At 43.4% G+C, this 22,620-nt stretch overlaps 1 protein-coding gene across 1 annotated transcript in view; it reads right to left on the bottom strand.

Annotated features, from left to right (window-relative positions):
- LOC138751297 (ataxin-1-like) overlaps positions 1 to 2,852 on the bottom strand; it is a 302,985-nt gene extending 300,133 nt beyond the window's left edge. The window contains exon 1 of the mRNA XM_069913418.1: positions 2,575 to 2,852. The gene's annotated coding sequence lies outside the window, so the exon portion shown is untranslated. The remainder of the gene's footprint in view (positions 1 to 2,574) is intronic.
- Positions 2,853 to 22,620: the final 19,768 nt, after the last annotated feature.

The raw sequence follows: 22,620 nt of genomic DNA, 5'->3' as shown, positions 1-22,620 counted from the left end.
GAGATTGATGCATTTTGAAAGGTCAAATTTGAAGGCAGAGTGCATGGTTAATGGCAAGATTCTTAACAGTGTGGAAGAACAGAGGGGCTTTGGGATCCAAATCGATACTCTCTCAAAGTTGCCGCACAGGTTGTTGGGGAAGTTAAGAAGGCTGAAGCGGTGCTGGCCTTCATTAGTCAGAGGATTGAATTTAAGAATCATGAGGTAATGTTGCATCTCTGGGTTGATCACACATGGAATGTTGTGTTCAGTTCTGGTTGCCTTATTACAGGATGGATGTACAAGCCATGGAGAGGGTGCAGAGGAGATTTAAGAGAATGAAGCCTGGGATTGGAGAACAAGTCTTATGAGGCAAGGTTAACAGAGCAAAGGGTTTTGTCTTTGGAATGAAGGATGAGAGGTGACTTGATAGAGGTCAATAAGATTATGAGAGGCATAAAATCTTTTTCCTGGGGAAAGAGGAAAAAAAAACCCAGGGAACATACAGGGTGAGGGAGAAAAGTTTAGGAGAGATGTTAGGGGTATTTTTTTTTTACTCAGAGAGAATGGTGGATGCTTGGAATGTATTGCCAGGAGTAGTGGTGGAGGCTGGTACAATAGGAACATTTAAAAGACTCTTAGGTGCATAGATGCAAGAAAAATAGAGGGTAATGGGTGTAAGGTAAGGAAGGTTTAGATTGGTTAGTGGGGTTCTATCAGTCAAGCACAACATCGTGGGCTGAAGGTCCTGTACTGTGCAGTAATGTTCTATGTAGAAATACACAGGCACTCATTCTACTCGTAGCCCACGCACCCCCTTTCAGTTCTGTGCCAGTGAACGGGTGACAAATTATGTAACACTGCCAACTCATAGTCAAAGATGTACAGATGTCAATAGATGGAAATCATCACACCTATTTTTCAAAAAGTGCACTTATAATGGGCAAGATTCCTCATGACAGTCAAGTAATGATTTAACTGTTAGATTTATTTAAGCTTCTCCATAAATAACTAATACAATGGAAATATATCAACACTGTTAAGAAAACAAAATATTATTAAGAGAGAACTGCATCCCTTATATCTCTAACACTAGATACCTCATACAATCCACAGAGGCATATTGTATCACATCACCCCATTCCATCATACACATCGCCTGTGCCTATAAACCCCTTGCACCAAATACATTCATACCTTCCCGGCACGGACCGCATCATAAGGATAAACGGTAAAGGGGTACCGTGATTCCCACTCAGAGCTGAAACTTACAACCAATGCTTTTCATTCACCCGAGCAGCCACCATTGCCCTAACTTGCCCCCACCGAGGACCCTTGCGCATTGACCCCTTAAAGGTCAGCCATGGGAGCGTTTTAAATTGCACACCCTCCCCCAGATTGGCCCGCAACGTGGGTTACTCGGTTTTAAAGCCTGCCCAGATTGAATTTGACGGAAAATATCGTTTTCGTACTAAAATTTGGATTCAACCTGTTTGAAATGGATTTTGTTACAGCCTCTTAGTCTGAAATCTGCTAAAGGACGGCAGATTTTACAAGATAAACATTCAGCAGATAAATAACGTCTGTTACCAGGCGACCTGCTTTAATTACATGATTGATCAGGTCCACGGATTGTGCAGTGAAATCCGACACTAACGGGTGCACCCGACAGATGATCCGCGGAAATCGTTCTTCTGTACATGAAACGCGTTCAGACACACACACACAAACGCAGTCTGTTTTGTTTTAAGCAGGGCACTGATACAATGCTTTGGAAATTGTTATAGTATTCCCACACTCATTCATGAGTTTCCCTACGGCGGCCCCGTCTCACACAACCACAACCTTCTCATCTGGACAGAACTGCTGCTTTGAAGTGACATTATCGCGTTATTCAATCCGCTGCGGGTCAGACCCCGGCCCTGGGCTCCCAGTCCCAATTTCTCACAACACGGGTTCACGCTGAAAACAAAATATTGATGCGTTTTGCGAGAAAAGAGCGGCTTGATCCACTTTAACGCGCCGAGAGCCAATACAGCACCCCCCCTCTCTCTCTCCCCCCCCCCCCCCGGAATTATAGTGGATGAAAAGCAGAAATCACAGGAAGGCGTCAGGAAGAGAGAAACAGTAAGAAGACCAGTCTTGCGGGAGCGTCAGCAGGTCTGCCTGCGCAGTCTGCCTACTACAATGCACAGGGCAGCGTTGTAAACAAAATTCAAATGGGCAGACCAATGCCGATTGCTGGGGCGAGCCCCTCTCCTGGGGAACCCGAGCTGACGGGCTGCTTCCCGGTCTGAAGTGGGCAGAGACGCCTACTCTCCGGTACTCGCACCCCAACAGGATTCCCACCCACTCCCCAAACACCTTCCCTTCCCCCAAACAAACGGGGGAAATGCTGGGATGGCGAGCTCGGCAGATTCAGTGCGTAATCTTGCTTCCACACACACTGGCAGTTTTATCAATCAGTTCTTCGGTCAAGATAGTGTTTGTACTCCACCACGGAACCTTGCTATTGAACAACAACACACGCCCAGCGAGGAAATGACAGCGAATTCCCCAGGAAAGATCCGCGGACGAATATTTTAAAAGACTTACAGTATTGAAATAAAAAAGGCGGCGAGGTTTTAAAAAGGCGACGCTCCTCGGCGAGGGAAGCGGAGCTTGTACAGTTGTGTAGTAATGTCTGTCTTGCTCTCCTGCTCTCTCCGCTGCCTCTCTCTCTCTCACACACACACACACACACTCCCTGTAAGTGCGTGTGTGTAACATAAGCCAAATATGGAGCAGTTGGCTGTGTCTGCAATAGCTTAAGGATTCTACTATATGCAAAGGATGCAAGACAACACATATACTGGCAGAATGCCAGAAGCCTCAGAGATTAATGCGTGCACATAGCTCTGGAGAGGGAACCAGGGTGAGAGGAAAAGACGTAAATAAGTATTTTGCAAGCGAGCGCTGTTGAAAGCACAGGAGTGGAAAGTGCTGTTTGGAGATAGTAATATTGTCCTACACAGAAGTGTGAGGGGTGGTAGCAAAACTTGTAAAAGTCACGTGTACAGTACAACCAAGGAGACACTTAAAAGTCAGTTCAGTAATCTGGAGCGAGTAGTGCGGTAAAACGCATTGGTAAGAATAGCGCAGGTTGTGAGCTGCCAACTGATTTAACCCATCCGTTGCAAGAACCAACTGCGCTGAAGTTGAAAAACAAATTAATATTCTAACAAATACAAATAATAGCCGCCCGTTTAATATGAATAAGTATGGTTAATATAATTATAAGCATGAATCATTTCTAGGTCACGTTGCTTGCTTGGGCTCAGACTTGCGTGGGTGAGGAGGGAGTAAATGCTCATTCCAAAGTCCAAACGAGTAATTTTACAGCGTCTTTCTTGCACCTCGGACTCTGTTCTCAATCGACTGCCAACCCTCACACAAATCCCTTCCCACCCTACTGATAGAAAGGTGCCCCGCTGTCCACCAACGCCCACACTTTCTCGCTCACCTCACACACGTCCACCAACACAGACCCTCTCACGCTCGCTCACACACACGTTGGCTCGAACGCACATATCTTTTCCAATCACTGGTTCTTCCTCCCTTTCTCTTCCCTCCTCTCCAGCATCCAAGACCCCTTGTTCCTATTAATAATAGGACATGCTCTATCAGTTTTGCTGAAAGATCAACCACATGGTCCTCCTCTCCCCACAGTTGCTGCCTGGTCTGCTGAGTATTTCCAGCACTTTCTGCTTTTATTTCAGGTTTTCTGATTTCCAAAATTTGTGTTTTGTTTCTGACAGAATATTACTGAGATAGAAAATGAAACCGCTGTGCTAGAATTTCTCAAGCTACAGAGAGGCTGCACTACATTTTTTTTTAGAGCGACATCATGGGCTTGAGACCTCTGGCTGGAACCTCAGTCACTCACTGACTTCTTATTGGTCAGGGATGATGTCATGTTTCAATGCAGTACAAACTTCACACACTGGGGCTGCGGCAGTATGTTTGTCCTTTGCTGGATTCACAATCATTCTTGGGGATTTTTTTTTCGAGAAGGCAATTTTTAAATAGGTGAAGTTTGAAGCTTACAATTCACTAGAAATTCCAACGTCCCAGTGCAGTTCTGTGAGATACGTTGTTGCATGCTGAAATTTTCCAATAACATTATAACTTGCTTGTTTTATTTTCCAGGACAGAAAGTATACACAGTCGCAAGTCCCATAGGTTTGAAGGAAAACTGGATAACACTCGTAAAAGAAATCTGTCTGTTGTGAAATTAGGATGTTGCAGTCATTTTAAACGATGTTCGTACACAGAGGGTGTTACATCATATTTTTTAATGAACTGAGGCACAATAAAATAGGCATGAATGTAATAGTTCCCTGCAATCATCTGCTGTAACTTGAGAAGCATATCCTCAGTTGCTTAACCCACTGAGATCCACAAGGTTACCAAGTGTAATAACCTGACGTAATTCTCAAATGCCAATTGGTTCATGACAGAAAATACAAAGCAAAGAATTAGCTTAGTCATGGCAGCCTTTAATAGCAACTCAGTGGCTTAGTTTTTGGCTAATTTTCACAGTGCTAGCAACTAGCATTGACAGAACACATTTAGTATATTAAAAGCCTGACTCTAAACAGGGGAGGGAATTGGATGAACAGTGGGCTGCAAACCCTCTTGACCTCTGCAGAGAGAATCCCTGGTATTTTCAATCATCCCTGACCACGTGTTGGAGGCAAATAGCAGGAGGAGGATGGAACTATCCCCAGCGAATTGTGGTGGAGATGAAAGGAAAACCTGAACTAATGAGACTTTGGGTCCAGTGAAACATTTCTGACTTCCTACCTTTCATAAGGAAAAGGCATATCCTCAGGGTCCCTTCTAGTCCTGATTACTTCCATGTTGATGCGGTCAGGGGACATCATCATCCCTGTCTTACATTATAACAAAGAGGGAGGTTATTCAGCCCATAGCCCCCATGCCAGCTCCTTGCAGCACCATCCCATCCATCCTATTTTCCATATTTATCTCTTTAAAACCATGCCGTCTGGTTTTTGATACAGCTGCTAAGGGATATCTAACCTTCAAAGCTACTCTGCTGTGAGCCTACACCTCAGCCAAACCTGCCCTGTTCCAAAGCAATCAATCCTGGCTTATCCAATCTTTTCTCAGGCCATAATTTTCCAGTCACATATCATTCTGAGTGTTTTAAAAAAACAAAACAATATTCTTTACTGGGCCTAAATCTCAGAATATCCTTTCCAGCAATAATATGATGAGCTCTTCACCAGAAGCAAGAACCTATTAAGAGCTATTAAGGAGAGGCAACAAATACTGGCTTTTCCTGCAATGCCCACTTCTCCAAAATGTCAGTTCACTTAACTAGGAGGTTTTGTACAGGTTAGACTATCCTTTTGTCTGTAGTTAACAGAGTTAACTTTACACAGGAACATTCAGGTTGACCCACCAGATGTGTGTTGACCATGATGCCATTTTAAACTCATTACACATGCCTGCACATTGTATAGCCAACTGTACTGGGATGCAGTGAAAAAATTGCTTTGTATAGGTAGCACAGGAGAGAGTGCAAGAATAAAAATAAAAATAGGCATGGGAATATTATTATCATAAAACAAAAGTGTCTGCATAAGAATCACATAAGGCAAAAGTGTTAGAGAAAAGTACAATTACTGACAAGAGGTCTGTTCAAGAGACCGATATCAGCAGGGAAGAAAGTGTCCTTGAATCTGGAGGAGCATTTTACAAAGACATGGTCCATATCCAAAATCTCCTGCCTTTCATGTGTTTTTATTAATGCCTCTTAAATCTTGCAATCATAAGTGCTTCCATCACCTCCCCAGGCAGTGTGCTCAAGGCAGCTATCACTCCCTGTGTGTTAAAAAAAAATCCCTCGCACATCTCCTTTGCACGTTTCACCTCTCACCTTAATTCTAAGCCCTCAAGTATTTGACATTTCCACTCTAGGGATAAAGAAAAGGTTCTGTTGCCTCACAGTTGGGATGGAGGTTTGATTCTGAACTTGAATGCTGTCTGTGTGGAGTTTGCACAATTCTGTATCTACATGGGCTCCCTCCATGTGCTTCAGCTTTACTCCTCATCCAATAATACAGGGTACATAATGATCAAATAAACAATTAAAAAAAAAAAAAAAATATATACAGTATATAAATATTTGGGAAAATTTACATGGTTATAGGATACTATTCATCAATCTCACAGCCTGTGGGAAGAAGCTATTCCCCAGCATGGCAGTCCTGATTTTGATATTCCTGTACCTCCTTTTTAATGGTAGTGGGTTGAAGATACTGTGAGTGCGCTGATGGCAAGAGTCCTTTATAATTCCTAGAGTTCTGTTTAAGCAAAACTCCCAGCATATGTTGTCAATAGAGAAAAGAGAGACCCCAGTGATCTTCTCAGCTGTTTTAATGATGCTCTGTACAGACCCGGTTTGATGCTTTGCAGCTAAAATACCACATAATGATGACACTTAACTGTGCTTCTGTAATAGGTTGTCAAGTTGAAGGCCAGTAGCTTTGTGCATCTCAATCTCCTTAGGAAGTGTTGGCATTGCTGCGACTTCCTGACTAAAGTACAGGCTAGGTCATCCTTTATGTGCACATCTAGGAACTTGGTGCTCTCCACTCTCCATGATGGAGCTGTTGATGTGTAATGAATAGTGGTCAGTCTTTGTCCTCCTAAATTCCACAATAATCTCCTTTGTCTTGCCCATGTTGAGACTCATTTTATGAGACTTACATCCTACTGTCTGTAAGCTGACTCATCATTGTTTTCGATTATACTGTTGTATCATTTTCAAATCTTATGATTCTGTTAGATTAAATCTGGCAGTGAAGTTGTCAGTCAGCAGCATGAACAGTAATGGGCTGAGCACATAGCCATGATGTGTGTCACTGGTCAGAGTGATGAGACTTGAGGTTTTGCTGCCAACCCACACAGACTATTCTCTTTCTGTCAAGAAATTCAGAATCAAATTACAGAAAGGTATGCTGTGTCCTAGTGAGGACAATTTATCCAACAGCCTCTAACTGTTATGGGGCATCATTCTCTTGGTGGTTCAGCACAGAATGGGGAGTCAAAGTAGCTTCATCTGTGGTCCAGTTTGGACGGTGGGCAAATTGGAACTGGGCCCAATGTTGCTTTCCATCACCAGTCGCTCAAAGTACTTCATGATCGAAGAGGTCAGTGCTATTGGGGCAGTGGCCTTTTAGTCCAGTTACTGTTGCTCTCTTAAGCACCAGGGTGATGGTGGCTGCCTTGAATCCTGCTGAGACAGTGATTGGAAAGTGTGGTTGTATGTTGGCACATGAGAGTCAGGGGATCCATCTCTGTGAGAGATGGACACTACCAATCCCAATAAAGTGTTGAAGGCAGGCCCATATTTCTAAAGTGCAGCTTGAATTACCACTGTATTGATAAAGCATTTCTGATGTATTTAATGACAAAATGTCTCTTGAGATCTTCTACCTCAATTATCAGTGTAGTCACAAATACATTGAGGAAGCTTGCATGGGCCTTGTCAACACCTACTGCTTGTACTCAGAACTTTTAGTTGTACCTTTTCTGTTTTATGTATTGGGAGACACGGTCTTTAATTCCCTTAACATTATTAATCATTCAAACCATTTAATCCACTGGACAACTGTGCAAAGGAAACTGTGGCACTTTAAGAGTTAAGCCTTGACCTGCGCAGAAACATAATTGTTTGTTCCCAGAACTCTTGGTCTAAGGGACCAGTGCCAAAAGCTTGTATCATGGAAGACTGCACAGCTTTTGTGATCCTGTTTAGTAATCTACACAAAATGCAATCAAAGCTGCTTCATGTGTTTCTTTTAACACAGTAGCTCTTGGGTAAGTTGGTAACTTTACTGTATTTTTTTCTTGGAGATGAGGGCTCTCCCTCTGGAATGCTGCCAGAGCAAATTCACAGACTCCCACAATTCCCTGCTGTAAATCAACTTTTCATTGAATTCCCTGGCCAGCTACACTTCAAACTTATAGCAAGTCAAATAGTAGCATTAGCTGGCGCTAGTCCTGAAATACAAAAGAAATACAGGTTCACCATACCTCAGAAAGATTCTATTATATAGATGTTATCAGACTAAATTGACATGCTAAAATATATTTCGCCCTAAGAATATAAACAATTGCATAAAGTGCATATTGATAAAGATGATATTCTCTACACAGTTAGCCATATAAAGCATTTTTAATTTGGATCAAAGCAAAACTAAATTGCTTTTGCCGCTGTGCGAATCTGTGCACTTTTGTCCATGAGTGACCAGGCAGCACCTTTCCTCCATAGCAGGAAAGGGTTGAGCAGCACAACGGTGAGGACAGTCGCATACTTGTACGGCAATGCACCAAAATGTTGCCAAATGTGCTAACTGAAACACTGTCCTTATTAAGACTTGGGAGGATGTCTGGAAGAGGTTCCACGGCCAGAAAGAGAAGCAAGGATATAATCATTTCTTAATATAAAGATGAGGTCTCTCCATTGGAATGCTTTTAATTTAAGTGCAAAAGGTATTTTGGCATCTTTTATTGTATCAAACTGCTGAAATATTTAAAGTCTAAGTGGGAATCAATAAGAAAGGAGTCACACACTGGACCATACCAGAAGACTAGAAATACGTGAGCAGAATACACGAGGGCAGGTGAGAAATTTAATTTTTTAAATTTACTGTATATTTCAGCATATAAGTCAAGCTGTAAAAATCTCAAAAATCGCTCAAAAATGGGGGGGGGGGGGTGGGGGGTGGCACTTATATGGCAGATATACTTTTGAGACCTTAAATTCAGGTCAAAAACTGTTTGACGCCAATTCAGCATATAAATCAACCCTGGAATCGTCAGTTCGGCATATTAGTCGACCCTGGAAGTACCACCCCACTGCTAGCACCACCATTCCTTGACATCTCCTCACTGCCAGGCGCCACCATAACCTATCCCGACATTCTACAATTATAGAGCCTGAGGTCCCCACCCCTACCTGGCAATGCCAAGGTCGCTGCTCATGCCAGGTAGATCCAAGGTAACCACTCCTGCCGGGAGAACGAGGTGGCCGCTTCTGCCATGTAGGCCGAGGTCTTTTTTTACCATTTCTTTTTATTTGCTTATGGTAATTTACAGCTTTGTTACTTGGCGATTGGGGTGTTTTAAAAATTTTTGGGTTGTTTCTGGGAGGTTTGAACAGCCAGAAGATGGGTTTGACTTATATGCTGGATCTACCATAAAACCATTAAAATGAAGCTAAAAAAAAAAGGGGGTAAACTTATCTGCCAGTCAACTTATATGCCAAAATATATGGTAATTTAATTTTAATTGAGACATACAGCATGGTAACAAGCCCTTTCAGTTTTTGAGCCCATTCTGTGGAATTACACCTAATTGATCTACAGCCCTGGTATGTTTTGAAAGGTGGAAGGAAACTGGACCACCAGAGGAAACCCACGGAGACATGGGGAGAATGTACAAACTCCTTGCAGACAGCGCCAGATTCAATCCCCAGTTGCTTGTGCTGTAACAGTGTTAGGCTAACCGCCCAGCTAACCGTGCTATCTGATCCTGGCATTCCAAATTCCATCTGGATAAATTTTGAATTTTCAGAACTCTTGTTGCTGCATCCTGTTCTAGGACCATTTGTTCATAACCATAACTGGAACTGGAATTCTAAGTTCACATCCACATTTACACAAAACTCATTGCACCTTATGGATTACACTACATAGGACTGTCTCCACATTCTTAGCAGAGGTGAAGCAGTTGCTGAGAGGAGTTGTGAAAAGCGTGGTTGAACAGGTGAGCCTTTAGAAGCTTCCAAGCTGCACATTGAACTTGGAAACACACCATCGCCAGGACAACCCCAGGAACACCCTCCCTGACAATGTTGTGAGTGCATCTATGCCGGCAAGGGTCCAGGAAGGCACCACCACCTTCTGAAGTGCAATCAAGGATGGGCAATCAAATTTGAGATCAGCCTGTTCTCTGAATAGATTAAGAAATATTATTGAAGTGAGTTTTAGATGCATGGGTGAAAGGTTTCCACAGGTGTTTCCATAAAGTAGAGAGGCCAGAATAGGTTAGAAATGGTGACTAAATAAAAAAGCATGTGGACAAATCACAGGAGATTGCAAAGAGGATGAAGTGCAAAACCATAGAGTGTAAGGAATCAGGTCAGTGGGGATGATATAACAATTACAAAAGGACATTTTAGCACATTGAATTAGAAACATTAATGGATATAGAATTTGAAGCCAAACAAGAGTGTAAGAACAAAATAAACCACCAGGCAGGAGTTGAGGCCAAAGGTACATAGCTTTGGTGGGGCTTGAACAAATAGTTTTCAACAGTACAATTAATTATGCCAGTTCACCAGGTAGGAATAGTGTGGAATCTGTTAAAGCCAAGGGACATAGTCTATGTCGGTCCAACATCCTAGTAGGCCCTTCATGCACTGGTGCTGGTGATGATCAAGAGGTGAACATTAACTTCCTTCTGCAGATGTGGTCCTGGTGAAGCCCTCATTTTCCAGTTTCCCTGAAGCACCTAAAGGGGGTTTTGATTACCAGACTAGACAGCCGTTTAGCTAAGTGAAACGCAAAAGTCTGCAGATGCTGTGATTGCAGTAAAAGCACAAAAATGCAGGAGGAACTCAGCAGATCCCACAACATTCATAGGAGGTAAAGATATATAACTATTGATATGAGCCTAAGCCCTTCTTCAAGGTATGAGCAAAAAGCAGACAGGTGCCTGAATACAAAGGCTGGGGGGAGAAGGGAAGAAAGGGAAGTGGGGGAGAGCACAGGCCAACAGACAAAAGACCATAACTGGACATGGATAGGAGGGCAGAAGAGGAAAGGTGAGAATTGATCAGGGGAAGGCAGCGGCTCTGTGAATGCAGAGAAGGAGGAAAGGAGACAGGGAAAGGGATGCTAATTTCAGGGCATCTGTAAGAATGGAGCAAGGTGTCTAGGTGTCAGTGAAGGCTGTTTGGCCATAGTCACTAAGGTGATATTTTTGCATGCTATGTCATACCACAGTTCTGAGGAAAAGCCATTGATGTGAAACATAGTTACCTGACCTGTTTTTATTGAGATAATGCAGTGACTTTGGCTACAAAGCAATCTGTTCATCTGTGGCATAGGGTTGACTTACATTGTGATGGTAATGGTCAAAGTGGCCTGAATTTGGCAAGATATAATATTGAACAATCTGGATGGTTTTAGAATTACTTGAATAATCATGGTTCTTTTAACCATATTAGTGTTTTTGACATAATTCTTGCAGTTAATCTCTCATAATTGAGAGTATCCTGTATGGCTGCATCATTGTGTAACAAGGTAGTTGCAATACATTGGACAAGAAGTTAATACGGAGGATCATCAAAGTGTCCGAGAGATCACTGGGGTCTCCCTTTCTTCTATTGACCACGTTTACCTGAAGCGTTAAAAATAGGGCAGTAAGAGAGGGAAGAGACAGCCTTGGTTAACTAAGGAAATAGAGGAAAGTATAAAATTAAAAGCTCATGTGTACAAAGTAGCCAAGAGTGGTGGGAAACGGAAGGACTGGGAAAACTTTAAAAGGTAACAAAGGACAACTAAACAGGAAATAAGGAAAGGGAAGAAGGATTATGAAGGTAAATTAGCACAAAATTTATAAAAAAGCAAAACATTTTATAAATGTATAAAATGGAAAAGGGTGGCTAGAGTCAACATCGGTCTCTTGGAAGATGAGAAAAGGAAAGTGATATTGAGTAATGAGGAAATGGCCAAGGCATTGAACAGATATTTTGTGTCAGTCTTCACGGTGGTAGACATGTTCAGCCTGCCAAAGAGTGGTGGTAGGGATGCAAAGGGAGGTGAGGGCCTCGATAAAATAATTGGCAGAAGACTGGTAACTATCAGCCAGTTAGCTTAGTATCTGTAGTGCGGAAAATGCTTGAAGCTGTCATTAAGGATGAAATAGTGAGACATTTAAAACAGAGGAGTTCTATCAGGTAGACCCAGCATGGATTTAGAAAGGGCAGGTCTTGTTTGACAAGCATTGGAGTTCTTTGAGGATAGAGTGGATGCGGTAGATAGAGGGGAACAGGTTGATGTTGTATATTTGGATTTCCAGAAGGCGTTAGACAAGGTTCCGCACAGGAGACTTATCAATAAGATACAGATGAAAGGAGTCGGGAGAAGTATATTGGCATGGATTGAGGATTGGTTAACTGACTGAAGGCAGAGAGTCAGGTAAATGGGTGCTTCTTTATTGGCAGATAGTGGTAAGTGGGGTGCCACAGGGTTCGGTGCTGGGCCCGCAGCTGTTCTCCATTTGCACTGATGATTTGGAAGAGGGGACAGAGTGTAGTGTAGCAAAGTTTGCAGGTGATACTAAATTGAATGGAAAAGCAAATTGTACAGAGGATGTGGAGAGGCTGCAGAAAGATATAATTAAGTTTGGTGAGTGGACAAAGGTGTGCCAGATGGAGTATAATGTAGTAAACATGAGGTCATCCACTTTGGAAGGGAAAATAGAAGAGCAGATTATTACAGGTACACAATCCTTTATCCGGAATCCTTGGGGGACAGTGTGCTCAGAATTTTGTGTTTTTCTGGATTTCAGAACAAAAGCCAGCTTCCCCAGATTTAAGCCCACCCAAATTGTGCTGCCGTGTCTACCCCCTTCCAGTCGCACTGGTGTCTCTCTCCCCACCGCCCACCTGAGTCGCACTGCATTTCTCTCCCTTCCCCCGCCCTCCTGAGTTGTGCTGCTCTCTCTCTCTCTCTCTCTCTCTCTCTCCTCCCCCCACCCACCCAAGTCGCTTTGCCGTCTCTCTCCCCCCTCGCCCACCCGAGTTGCACTGCCGTCTCTCCCCACCCTCTGCCCACCCGAGTCGCGCTGCTGTCTCTCTCCCCTCAAATCTAGTCGCGCTGCTGTCTCTCTCTCTCTCTCTCTGCTATATCAGCACCAGGAAAAAATACTGGTTTTTGGAGCTTTCTGGATTTTAGATGTCCAGATAAAAGATTGTGTACCTGTATTTAAATGGTGAAAAACTACAGCATGTTGTAGAGCAGAAGGATTTGGGAGTGTTTGTGCATGAATTGCAAAAAATTGGGTTGCAGGTACAACAGGTTGTTAAGAAGGCAAATGGAATGTTGTCCTTCATTGCTAGTGGAATTGAATTCAAGAGCAGGGAGGTTATGCAGCAATGTACAAGGTACTGGTGAGACTGCATCTGGAGTACTGTGTGGAGTTCTGGTCTCCATACTTGAGGAAGGATATACTGGCCTTGGAGGCAGTCCAGAGGAGGTTCACCAGGTTGATCCCGGAGATAAAGGAGTTGACATACAAGGAGAAACTAAATTGCCTGGGATTATGCCACTCGAATTCGGAAGAATGAGAGGAAATCTTATAGAAATATATAAAATTATGAAAAGGATAGATAAGATATAGGCAGGAAAATTGTTTTCACTGGTCGGTGAGCCAGAACTAGGGGACACAGCCTTAAGATTCTGGGGAGTAGATTTAAGTCAGTGATGAGGGGAAAACTGTTTATCCCACAGAGTAAGGAATCTGTTGAATTCTCTGCCTAGGGAAACAGTTGAAGCTACTTCATTAAACATATTTAAGGTTCAGTTAGATAGATTTTTACATTAAAAAAATTATGGGAATTATTGAGGACCTTTTTCATCTAGCGCACAGTATCTACAACCCACTACCATCAGGAAAGAGGTACTGGAGCATCAAGATCAGGACTACCAGGCTGGGAAATAGCTTCTTCCCACAGTCTGTAGGATTGATGAACAGTATCCTGTAACCGAGCAAATCATCCCAAAGTATTTATTGTAGGGTGTGCGCTACCGCGAAGTGTGGAAAGAATGACACACACCCAAGAAGTCGAAGTCGAAGACTAGCTTATTGCACTGGCCACTCTGCTTATATTCTCTCCCTCCTGCTGACGACAGGAGTGACGTCACAGCAGCGCCGGCCTTGGATTGATCGGTGTTCCTGCCAATGCTCGTTGTTTCCTGCTGTGTGGGTTATCACCTAGGATGAAGGTCGTCGGCTCCCGTGGGGTCCGCATGGTCTTTGGCTATCTTGTGCACAGGGTCGCGTCTCAGTTAGTGGGCTGCTACATTGTGTATATTTATTTTGTATATCTTTATGCATACATGTGATTATGTATTATGTAGATGTATGTCTCTTGCACTATTTTGTCTGGTTGTATATGTACAATCGGATGATAATAAACTTGAACTTGAAGTTGAACTTGACCTTTAGGTCTACTGACCTTTTACAGATGGTAAAGGTCATTTGGGGCTGAAATGTATTCAAAATATGCCCCAAATTTTTTGTCTTCTCTTTTGTGCTTGTTTGCCACATGTGTAGCTTCAATGCCCATTGCTTGTGTGCTGCTTAACAAATTTTCACTTTAAACTTGAACTTATGGCTTTTTGGCCAAGTTTGCAGATGTTACACTGATAGGAGGAAGGGCAGGTAGTGTTGAGGAAGCACTATGTCTGAAGAAGGACTCAGACAGTTAGGAGACTGGGCAACAAAATGGCAAATGGAATACAGCCTAGAGAAGTGGATGATCATGCATTTGGTGGAAGGAATAAAGATGTAAACTATTTTCTAAATGGGTAATGAGTTCAGAAATCAGGGGTTCAGGGGGACTTGGGAGTCATCATGCAAGTTTCCCTAAAAGATTAACCTGTATGGAGAGCCAGTGGTAAACGCAGCAAATGCAAAAATGGTGGCGCTGCCAGAGCTGCTGCAATGACAGCGCTGTCACTGGTGTGGATCTGCTGAGAGGAGGGAGCAGAGACACAGTGCTCCCATGGGGTCCAACCACCCAGTACAATGCTGTATAGGCTTTAAATGGCCTGTTAATTGTGCCAATGGGGTTTTAAGATGGCAGCACCCATGATCACCAGCAGCCAAGAGCAGTTGCAGACTTCAGGGAATCAGAGGATTGGCACAGGGCACCAGAAAATGGACGAAAGACTCCCCCATTTGAGAAGGAGAAGCAGTAAGAGATGACCCATGGGACGGTGATCATGGCTAACCAGTGATGATTCTGCAGCTGAAGAACACAGTTGGTGACTTGAGGCAAAGAACCTGTGCAGGCTGTGGGATGCTGGCGACTGTGGTCGAGGGATTCACACCAGACTGCAGACTGTTGGAGACTTGCTCGAGACTGGCTGAAGTCATACCAGGTTTTGGAACCACAATGCAAGAGGATGTGGAGGGCACTGAAGGTTTCCTGATCATGTCAGAGGTTCAGACCTGGAGCTCGAGCTGCTGATGGTTTGGACTGGACTCTATGTGGTAGCAGCAGTGCTAGAAGCAAATCCATGGATACTCTGAGGGGAATCTCCTTTGCTTTTCTTTCTCTGACTGCAAGAGGCACTTCAGGCAATTTCTGCCGATGGCAAATCTGTCTGCCTCATGGCAGACAAAGAAGCAAATTCTATGTAATATTGCACTGTTTTTATTGCATGAAAATAAAGGAATCTTGGGTCAGCACCAGAACAGATGTTAGAGGGGGGCACAGTGCAACCCTCTTTGTGGGGGGGTGGTGTGTGGATGCTGGTCCTACCTGCCGACAAACGTTAACATCCTCTGTTCCTCCAATGGAGCAGATGAAAGCACTGCTTTTATTGCATCAAGCGTCACAAGCTGGATGATAGTGATGTTTGACGCATGCTAGTTATACGGCCAGGGGCGGGTGGAGGAGCCACTAGTGTACATTAAGCTAGGCACCAGTGACCCTTGATGCACGTCAGGGATCTGGATGGGGATGTGTCTGATGGCGAGTGATAGCCACGACCATAAGGGGGGGCACAGCACCTCACTTGGGGGACAATGCCTGTGAATGCCCCCCCCCCCACCAATGCCAACCCTGCATTCAATTCAAGAGAGAATTTAAAAGCAGGGATGTAATGTTAAGATGTTATAAGGCACTGGTCAGGCTGCTCTTGGAATATTGTGAGCAGTTTTGAGCTACTTATTAAAGGAAGGATGTGTTAGCATTGAAGAGTGTCCAGGAGGTTCATGAGAATGATCCCCAGAATTAAAGTGTGCTCATATATGGAGCATTTGATGGTTTTGGGACTGACTCACTGGAATTTGAAGAATGATGTCAGACCTCATTGAATCCTATCAAATACTGAAAACACTGAAAAGAGTGGACGTGGAGAACATGTTTCCCATGGTGGGGGAGTCATGGACCCAAGGCACAACTTAAGAAAATGAGAACATCCTTTAAGAACAGGGAGTTTCTTCACCCAGAGGGCAGTCAGTTTATGGAATTCATTGAAGTATATGGCTGTGGAAGCCAAGTCATTGGGTGTATTTAAGACAGAGGTAAATATTTTTGATTAGGAAGGAATCAAGGGTTACGGAGAGAAGGCAAGAGAATGGGGTTGTGGATGGATTTTGATGGGCTGAATGGCCTAATTCTGCTCCTGTCTCATGGTCTAAACCAGCTATTCTTGTCTTCCCTTCGGCTACACATCTCCCCCTGCCCCCAGGGCTCTGCTCAAAGTTTATGGAGCCCCTTCCCTGTGAAGCAGGCAAGTTTAGGTTTCTTCCATACTTTTCTCTTACCGCTACATGTATTACATAAGGTGAAAAGAAAACAAGGCATTTACTTAAATATGCTGTTATCCCCAATTGTGTGTGTGATTTGGGGGTGGTTGCTGTAGGGTCCCATTGACAATGGCTGGTCTAAATAATTATGTTGATACCTAAATTGTCAACAAACTCATATTTTGAAACATTTTATATTTTTGTTAACTGTATAGTTCTGACTGAAACCTGTGGCCTACAGTGAGAGGGCTACTTTAAGAATGAAGATAAGCTTTGAGGTCCAGTCCTAGATCTGGATCTCAGAGCTGATTGTCAAGTAGATCAATCACATTACAGCATAAAGGTTGGCATGATCACACAACGATTGCATTTAAACATTTGCTGGATCTGACAGATTTCCAACAACTTGCCAGATAGAACTCTACAGTCCCCAGTATCAAACTGATCTCAGCCGATAAATGACTCACAGAATGACTGAAATGCTTAATTTTGACCTGCGACTTCTGGGCAATTTATTTTAATGAATGATTTAATCCTCTTCAGACACTACCTTTCCTTGCCTTCAACATAGTAGCTAGCTGCTGCGTATTGCTAAACTCTGTTGAACCAATATTCATCATGTGCGTCATCAGAAGTTAAACTATATCCTAATCTGCATCAGATGTTACAATTTCACAGAATGAATCCGAAAAAATGTGCCGCAGTTATTTTAATGGAAAGGGCAATATTTTTAAGGTTATATTACTTTATGATAACATGGCACTTTCCATATTTTATGTTCCCTTATTTATCTGCTTTTTTAAGTGTTCCAGCATCGGATGATAGAGCAAAATCTTAATGTTTATTCCCTCATGCACATTCCCTTAAGAGCTTTGGCACCCATTGGTAGATATTGTTTTAAATATTCACAATGACTGCAGTTGAACAATGTAGTGTGAGGCAATTGTAACATCTGGAATTTTCAAGCACTAGGACCTTACATGCTGGAATTTGCTCGAAGGGAGTTTGGGTTTTTTTAAATACCCAACATTGCAACTTGCTGTATGTGACAGGTGATAATGTGACATAAATGGATATCTGGCCACTGTCTACTTCTGTAACTAATCAGATTAAAGCACTGTATAATTAGCAGGATGGGATCTGAAGGAAATGTAATCTAGGTAGACAAAGTAAATGTAATATCGAGTCAGTACAAAAAGAGACAGAAGGAGAACAACATGTTGGAATTAGGAAAAAAAAAATTTGGTTAAATTAAAGCAAGTCATTTTAAAATTTACATTTTACATTTTTATAAACTCTAACAGTAACTGAAATACAGAAACTTAGAACCAAAGAACACTACACCAAAAATAGGCCCTTCAGCCCATCTAGTCAGTGCCAAATTATTTATTCTGCCAAGTCCGGCTGGTCTGCACCCAGACCAGAGCCCTTCATATCCCTCCCATCTATCAAGGGACAAGACTATTTTTGCAACTGTTCATTCATAGTGTTGCAACAACTGTTGGCAAAAATCATCTCTTTTATCTCATATTTAGAATGCTTAAACAAAAATGAACAAGACATAACATTGTGTGGCAAGTTTAGTTTTTATCTTCTATGATTTCAGGAGTGAGCTGGATATTGTTAAACACACTGTGGTACTGATGAAAGAATGTTGTCACCCAAAATATCTCCCTGAGATACATAGATTCTAAACCTGCTCAGAATCAGATTCAATCCTCCTCTAATCGCACATTTCAATTCCTTTCTTAATTTTCCTCAATTTGCTCCTCCAGTTTGGAGCCTGTTATTGATTTCTTCTTTCTAGATACGTTACAACACACTTATATCATTTGTATAATGACTGATACTGTGATGTGTTTCAGGGAAAAGAAATGATAGGAGCACAAGTAGGAAATTAATACCGCTCTACTAAACATAATAATGAATGGAATATGATGGACTTCCTGCCTGTAATCTCCTCCCGAGCTTTCTCTGTGATCACCACTCTGCAATGGGGATGCAGAATCACCTTTTGCATTTTCATTCACTTCAGCCTATCTATGTAAATTATTAGCTGCTATTTCATAAATGTATATAAAATAATTAACACTTGAGCAAAGAGTAGGTAGCTGAAATGGTGTAGGAGGCTGGTGGGGCAGTAAGTGAGGACGAGAGGAATCCTGTCCTTGTTGCATGTGGTGGTGGAGGGGGCCAGGGCAGATGTGCGGGTAATAGAGGATATGCCGGTGAGCGTCGAGTTGATGATGGTAGAGGGAAAGTAGTGTTGTTTGAAGAAGGAGGACATCTCTGATGATCTGGCATGGAAGTCTTTGCTCCGGGAGCAGATGTAATGGCCATAAAGGAATTGAGAAAAGGGAATGGAATCCTTACAGAGGATAGGATGTGAAGACGTGTAGTCAAGGTAACTCTGGGGTTTGATCGGTTTGTAGAAGATGTCTATCGAGAGTTTGTTTCCCAAGATGGAAACAGAGAGATTGAGGAAATAGAGAGTGCTGCTAGTGATGGATCAAGAGAATTTGAGGTCAAGGTGGAAGTCAACAGCAGTGGATGGTCTATGAGCTCATCATGGGTCCATGAGGCAGCACCAAGATAGTCGACGATGTACTGGAGGAAGAGTTAAGGGGCCTTGCCAGTGTAGGCTTGTAGCATGCATTGCTCCACATGGCCAACATAGCTGGGGCCCATGTGGGTACCAATGGGTATCCTTTTGACCTAGAGAAAGTGGGATGAGTTAAAGGAGAAGTTATTGAGGGTGAGGACCAAGTTCTGCCAGCCAAGGAAGGTGGTGATGGAGGGGGACTGGTTGGGTCTATTGTCCAGAAAGAATGGCCTTAAGGCCTTTTTCATGGGGGATTGAGGCATATAGTGATTAGATATCCATGGTAAACATGAGGCGATCGGGTTCAGGGAACTGGAAGTTGTTGAAGTGATGGATGGTGTATGAAGTGTTCCGGATGTAGGTGGGGAGGGACTGGACCGGGGGGACAAAACTGAGTTGAGGTAAGTGGATACCAATTCAGTGGGGCAGAAGCATGCGGACATAATGGGTTTGCTAGGAGAATTGGGTTTGTGGATTTTGGGTCGGAGGTACAAGTGGGCTTGAAAAGCTGTAAGGTTCTTTGCTTATTCCTTGAAGAAGGGCTCTGGCCTGAAATGTAGGCAATTTATCTTTACCTCCTTTGGACGCTGCAAGACCGGCTGTGTTCCTCCAGCGTTTCTGTATGTTTCACTAAAGATAAACATGAGCAGACATAGGAAAATTTATAAAGGAGAATAAGGAAGCAACTGAGAAATTAACAAATTACTTTGTGTCTGTCTTCACAAGAGAGGACATGCAAAAATCTAGTCCAGTAAGAAAGAGGAACTGAATGAACTAAGTATCGGTTATCACAAGAGCAGCTAGTGCATTTGAAAGGTGATGCATCCCAACAATCCAGTGATTTGTGCTCCAAAATGTTGATAGACATGGCCAATTGAGTGAGGGGGGAACAATATAATACAAAGTCATAACACTTAGTGAGCTTAACATAAAAGCAGAATATTTGTTAAATGGTGATACATTAGGCACAAATGATATTCAAAGGCATGGTGTGTGCTTGTAACACGTCACCGAAGGCCAGTGATTGCCTTTATTATGAGAAGATTTCATTAACAGAGCAAGTACATCGCATTGCAGTTGGAAGTGGCCTTGGTGAGATTGTATCTGGAGTACTGTGCATAGTTCCCTTATCCAAGAAAGTCTGTACTACTGCATAGATGCAGTACAGCAAAGATTTACTAGACTTGTTCCAGAATGGCAGGCTTCCAAGATAAGGAAAGATTGAGTATGCTGGGACTGTATTCTCCAGCTTTTTGAAAAACAAGTGAAGATTTCATTGAAAATTCATAAAAGGGCCCAGCAAGCTAAATGTAGAAAAGATGTTTTTCCTGAATGAGGTGGGAACCAGAGGGACACAGTTTGAGAAGAAGGGGATGACCAATTAGGAATGAGATGGGGAGAGATTTCTTCACTCTGGTGGCAAAGAACCTTTGAAAGGCTCTATTCCTGTAAGCCACACATGTCAAACTCTGGCCCGCGGGCCAAATTTGGCCCGCGATATAATTATATTTGGCCCGCAAGATCATTTCAAAAATGTATTAGAGGTGGCCCGCCCTGCAGCGAGAGCCGATGCTGTTTTTTTGGTAATGTCTCCCCCACCATCCTCCCCCTTCATTGCACATCCTTCCCCATTGTAAAACGAAAAATTGTAACACGAGAAGTCTGTCGATGTCATCAGCCAGCAAGCCAGTTGGAAGGCTCCCCGCACAACCAGTCACTTCTCCCACCTGTCGAGCGGTGCGGCGGATGGGCGGGTGCCTGTGATTTCCTGTCGGCGCGACGGGCATGGCAGGCTGCGCACGGCCCCCGGGCAGCGCGAGCTCCGCGTGACTGGCACCGGACGGCAATTCCACAGCGCGAGCGCACTTCTCCCGGTCGCCACGGCCTTCAGCGCTTGCATCCGCGCGGACCCCAGGGACGGCTGGTTCGGCCCTGCACGTGAAGAGAGAGATGGTGGCTGTCCGCAAAGGCTGATCGGCAGTGCGCTGGGCCTGAGTGGGTGGGTAAGCAGGGGTGGGCAGAGGGTGTAGGTGAGGAGTAATGGGCAGGGGAAGTTATGGTGGTGCGAGGGGCAGTTAGAGGGAGGGATGAGTAGAAGGAGGGGTGGATAGGGAAGAGGTAAAAGGGGAGGGGCAGGGTGAGTAGGGGAGGGGTGATTAGAGGGTGAGAGACGGGTAGAGGGAGGAACAGGTTGAGGGGAGAGGCAGTAGAGGGGCGTGTATAGGATGGGGTGGGTAGAGGCAGAGCGAGTGGAGTGAGGGGTGAGTAGAGGTTGGGTAAAGGACTGGTCAGGTAGAGGGATGGTGGGTCGAGGGTGAATAGAGGCCTAGAGCCTGAGGAGTGAGCAGGAAATGCTGAGTCCTGATGCAGGCCAAAATGGACACAGCCTGTGAATGCTGACTACATCTCCACAGGGACCAAATATATTTCCCTCAGGTCAAGCAAAGGGTGAACTTGAGCTACCTACTCCTGACCTGTAACATTATCCTCCTAAAGTTATATCCTAAAGTTTAACATTACATATGTTGAAAGAAGAGAAAACATGCAGAAGTTGTTGAAAATTTTCAATAAATATTTAGTTCGGCCCTCGACTTAGTCCAAGTTTTTAATTTTGGCCCTCCGTGAATTTGAGTTTGACGCCCCTGCTGTAAGCTACGCAGGCAGTCGCTGAGTTCATTCAAAACAGAAGCTTGTGAATATTAAAGGAAATGGTAATAGCAAAGGAAAATAGTGCGAGGGCTGTAGATCAGCCATAATTAATGACTTCCAGGGCTGCATCACCACTCCTGCTCCCAGTTCACTATTTTTTTTAAAATATATTCATACGTAATGTTTCTCTCTTTAGGCAAATTAACCTGAGGATCGACAGCAAGGAGGCCACAAAAGAAAGGAAAAGTTGTGTCAAGGGAACTCCCCCAAAATAAATGATCAAGATGAAATGTGCATTCAGTGTAGAAATGAGCTGCACATAGTTCTGCATAAGAAATTCCCAATGAAAGTTAACGCAATGATGAGAATAGCCGAACATGAAGATAATTCTCGGATGGAAGTCAAGAACGTAGTGGAGAGATGTGGCTGTACATTACAAGGTCCTTGTTCAGATTAAACCAGACATATTTTTTTTTTAATTTTTTATTTTTCACACCATAAATCACATTGACCATGATACATACATTTTCCTTTTCAAATATATACAGTGCCATTTTCTCCCCCCTCCCTCCTCCCATCCCACCCACCCTACCTCCCCCCCATCCATTTAAAGTACAAAATCTAAGATACATTAAACCAGTCAAACAATGTTGTCATTCAATAAAAATAAACAAGAAATTCCACTGAGTCAATTCTTTTCATTTCCTTCTCCTTTCGTTAATTTAGGTAGTGAATGTCCTCGGTAGGTTTTCTCTATGGTGTTTCAT

The sequence above is a fragment of the Narcine bancroftii genome, chromosome 1 (assembly GCF_036971445.1).
Source record: "Narcine bancroftii isolate sNarBan1 chromosome 1, sNarBan1.hap1, whole genome shotgun sequence".
NCBI classification, from domain to species: Eukaryota; Metazoa; Chordata; class Chondrichthyes; order Torpediniformes; family Narcinidae; genus Narcine; species Narcine bancroftii.
Note: the sequence above shows the minus strand (reverse complement) of the source record. Positions and strands in the feature narration are given on the sequence as shown.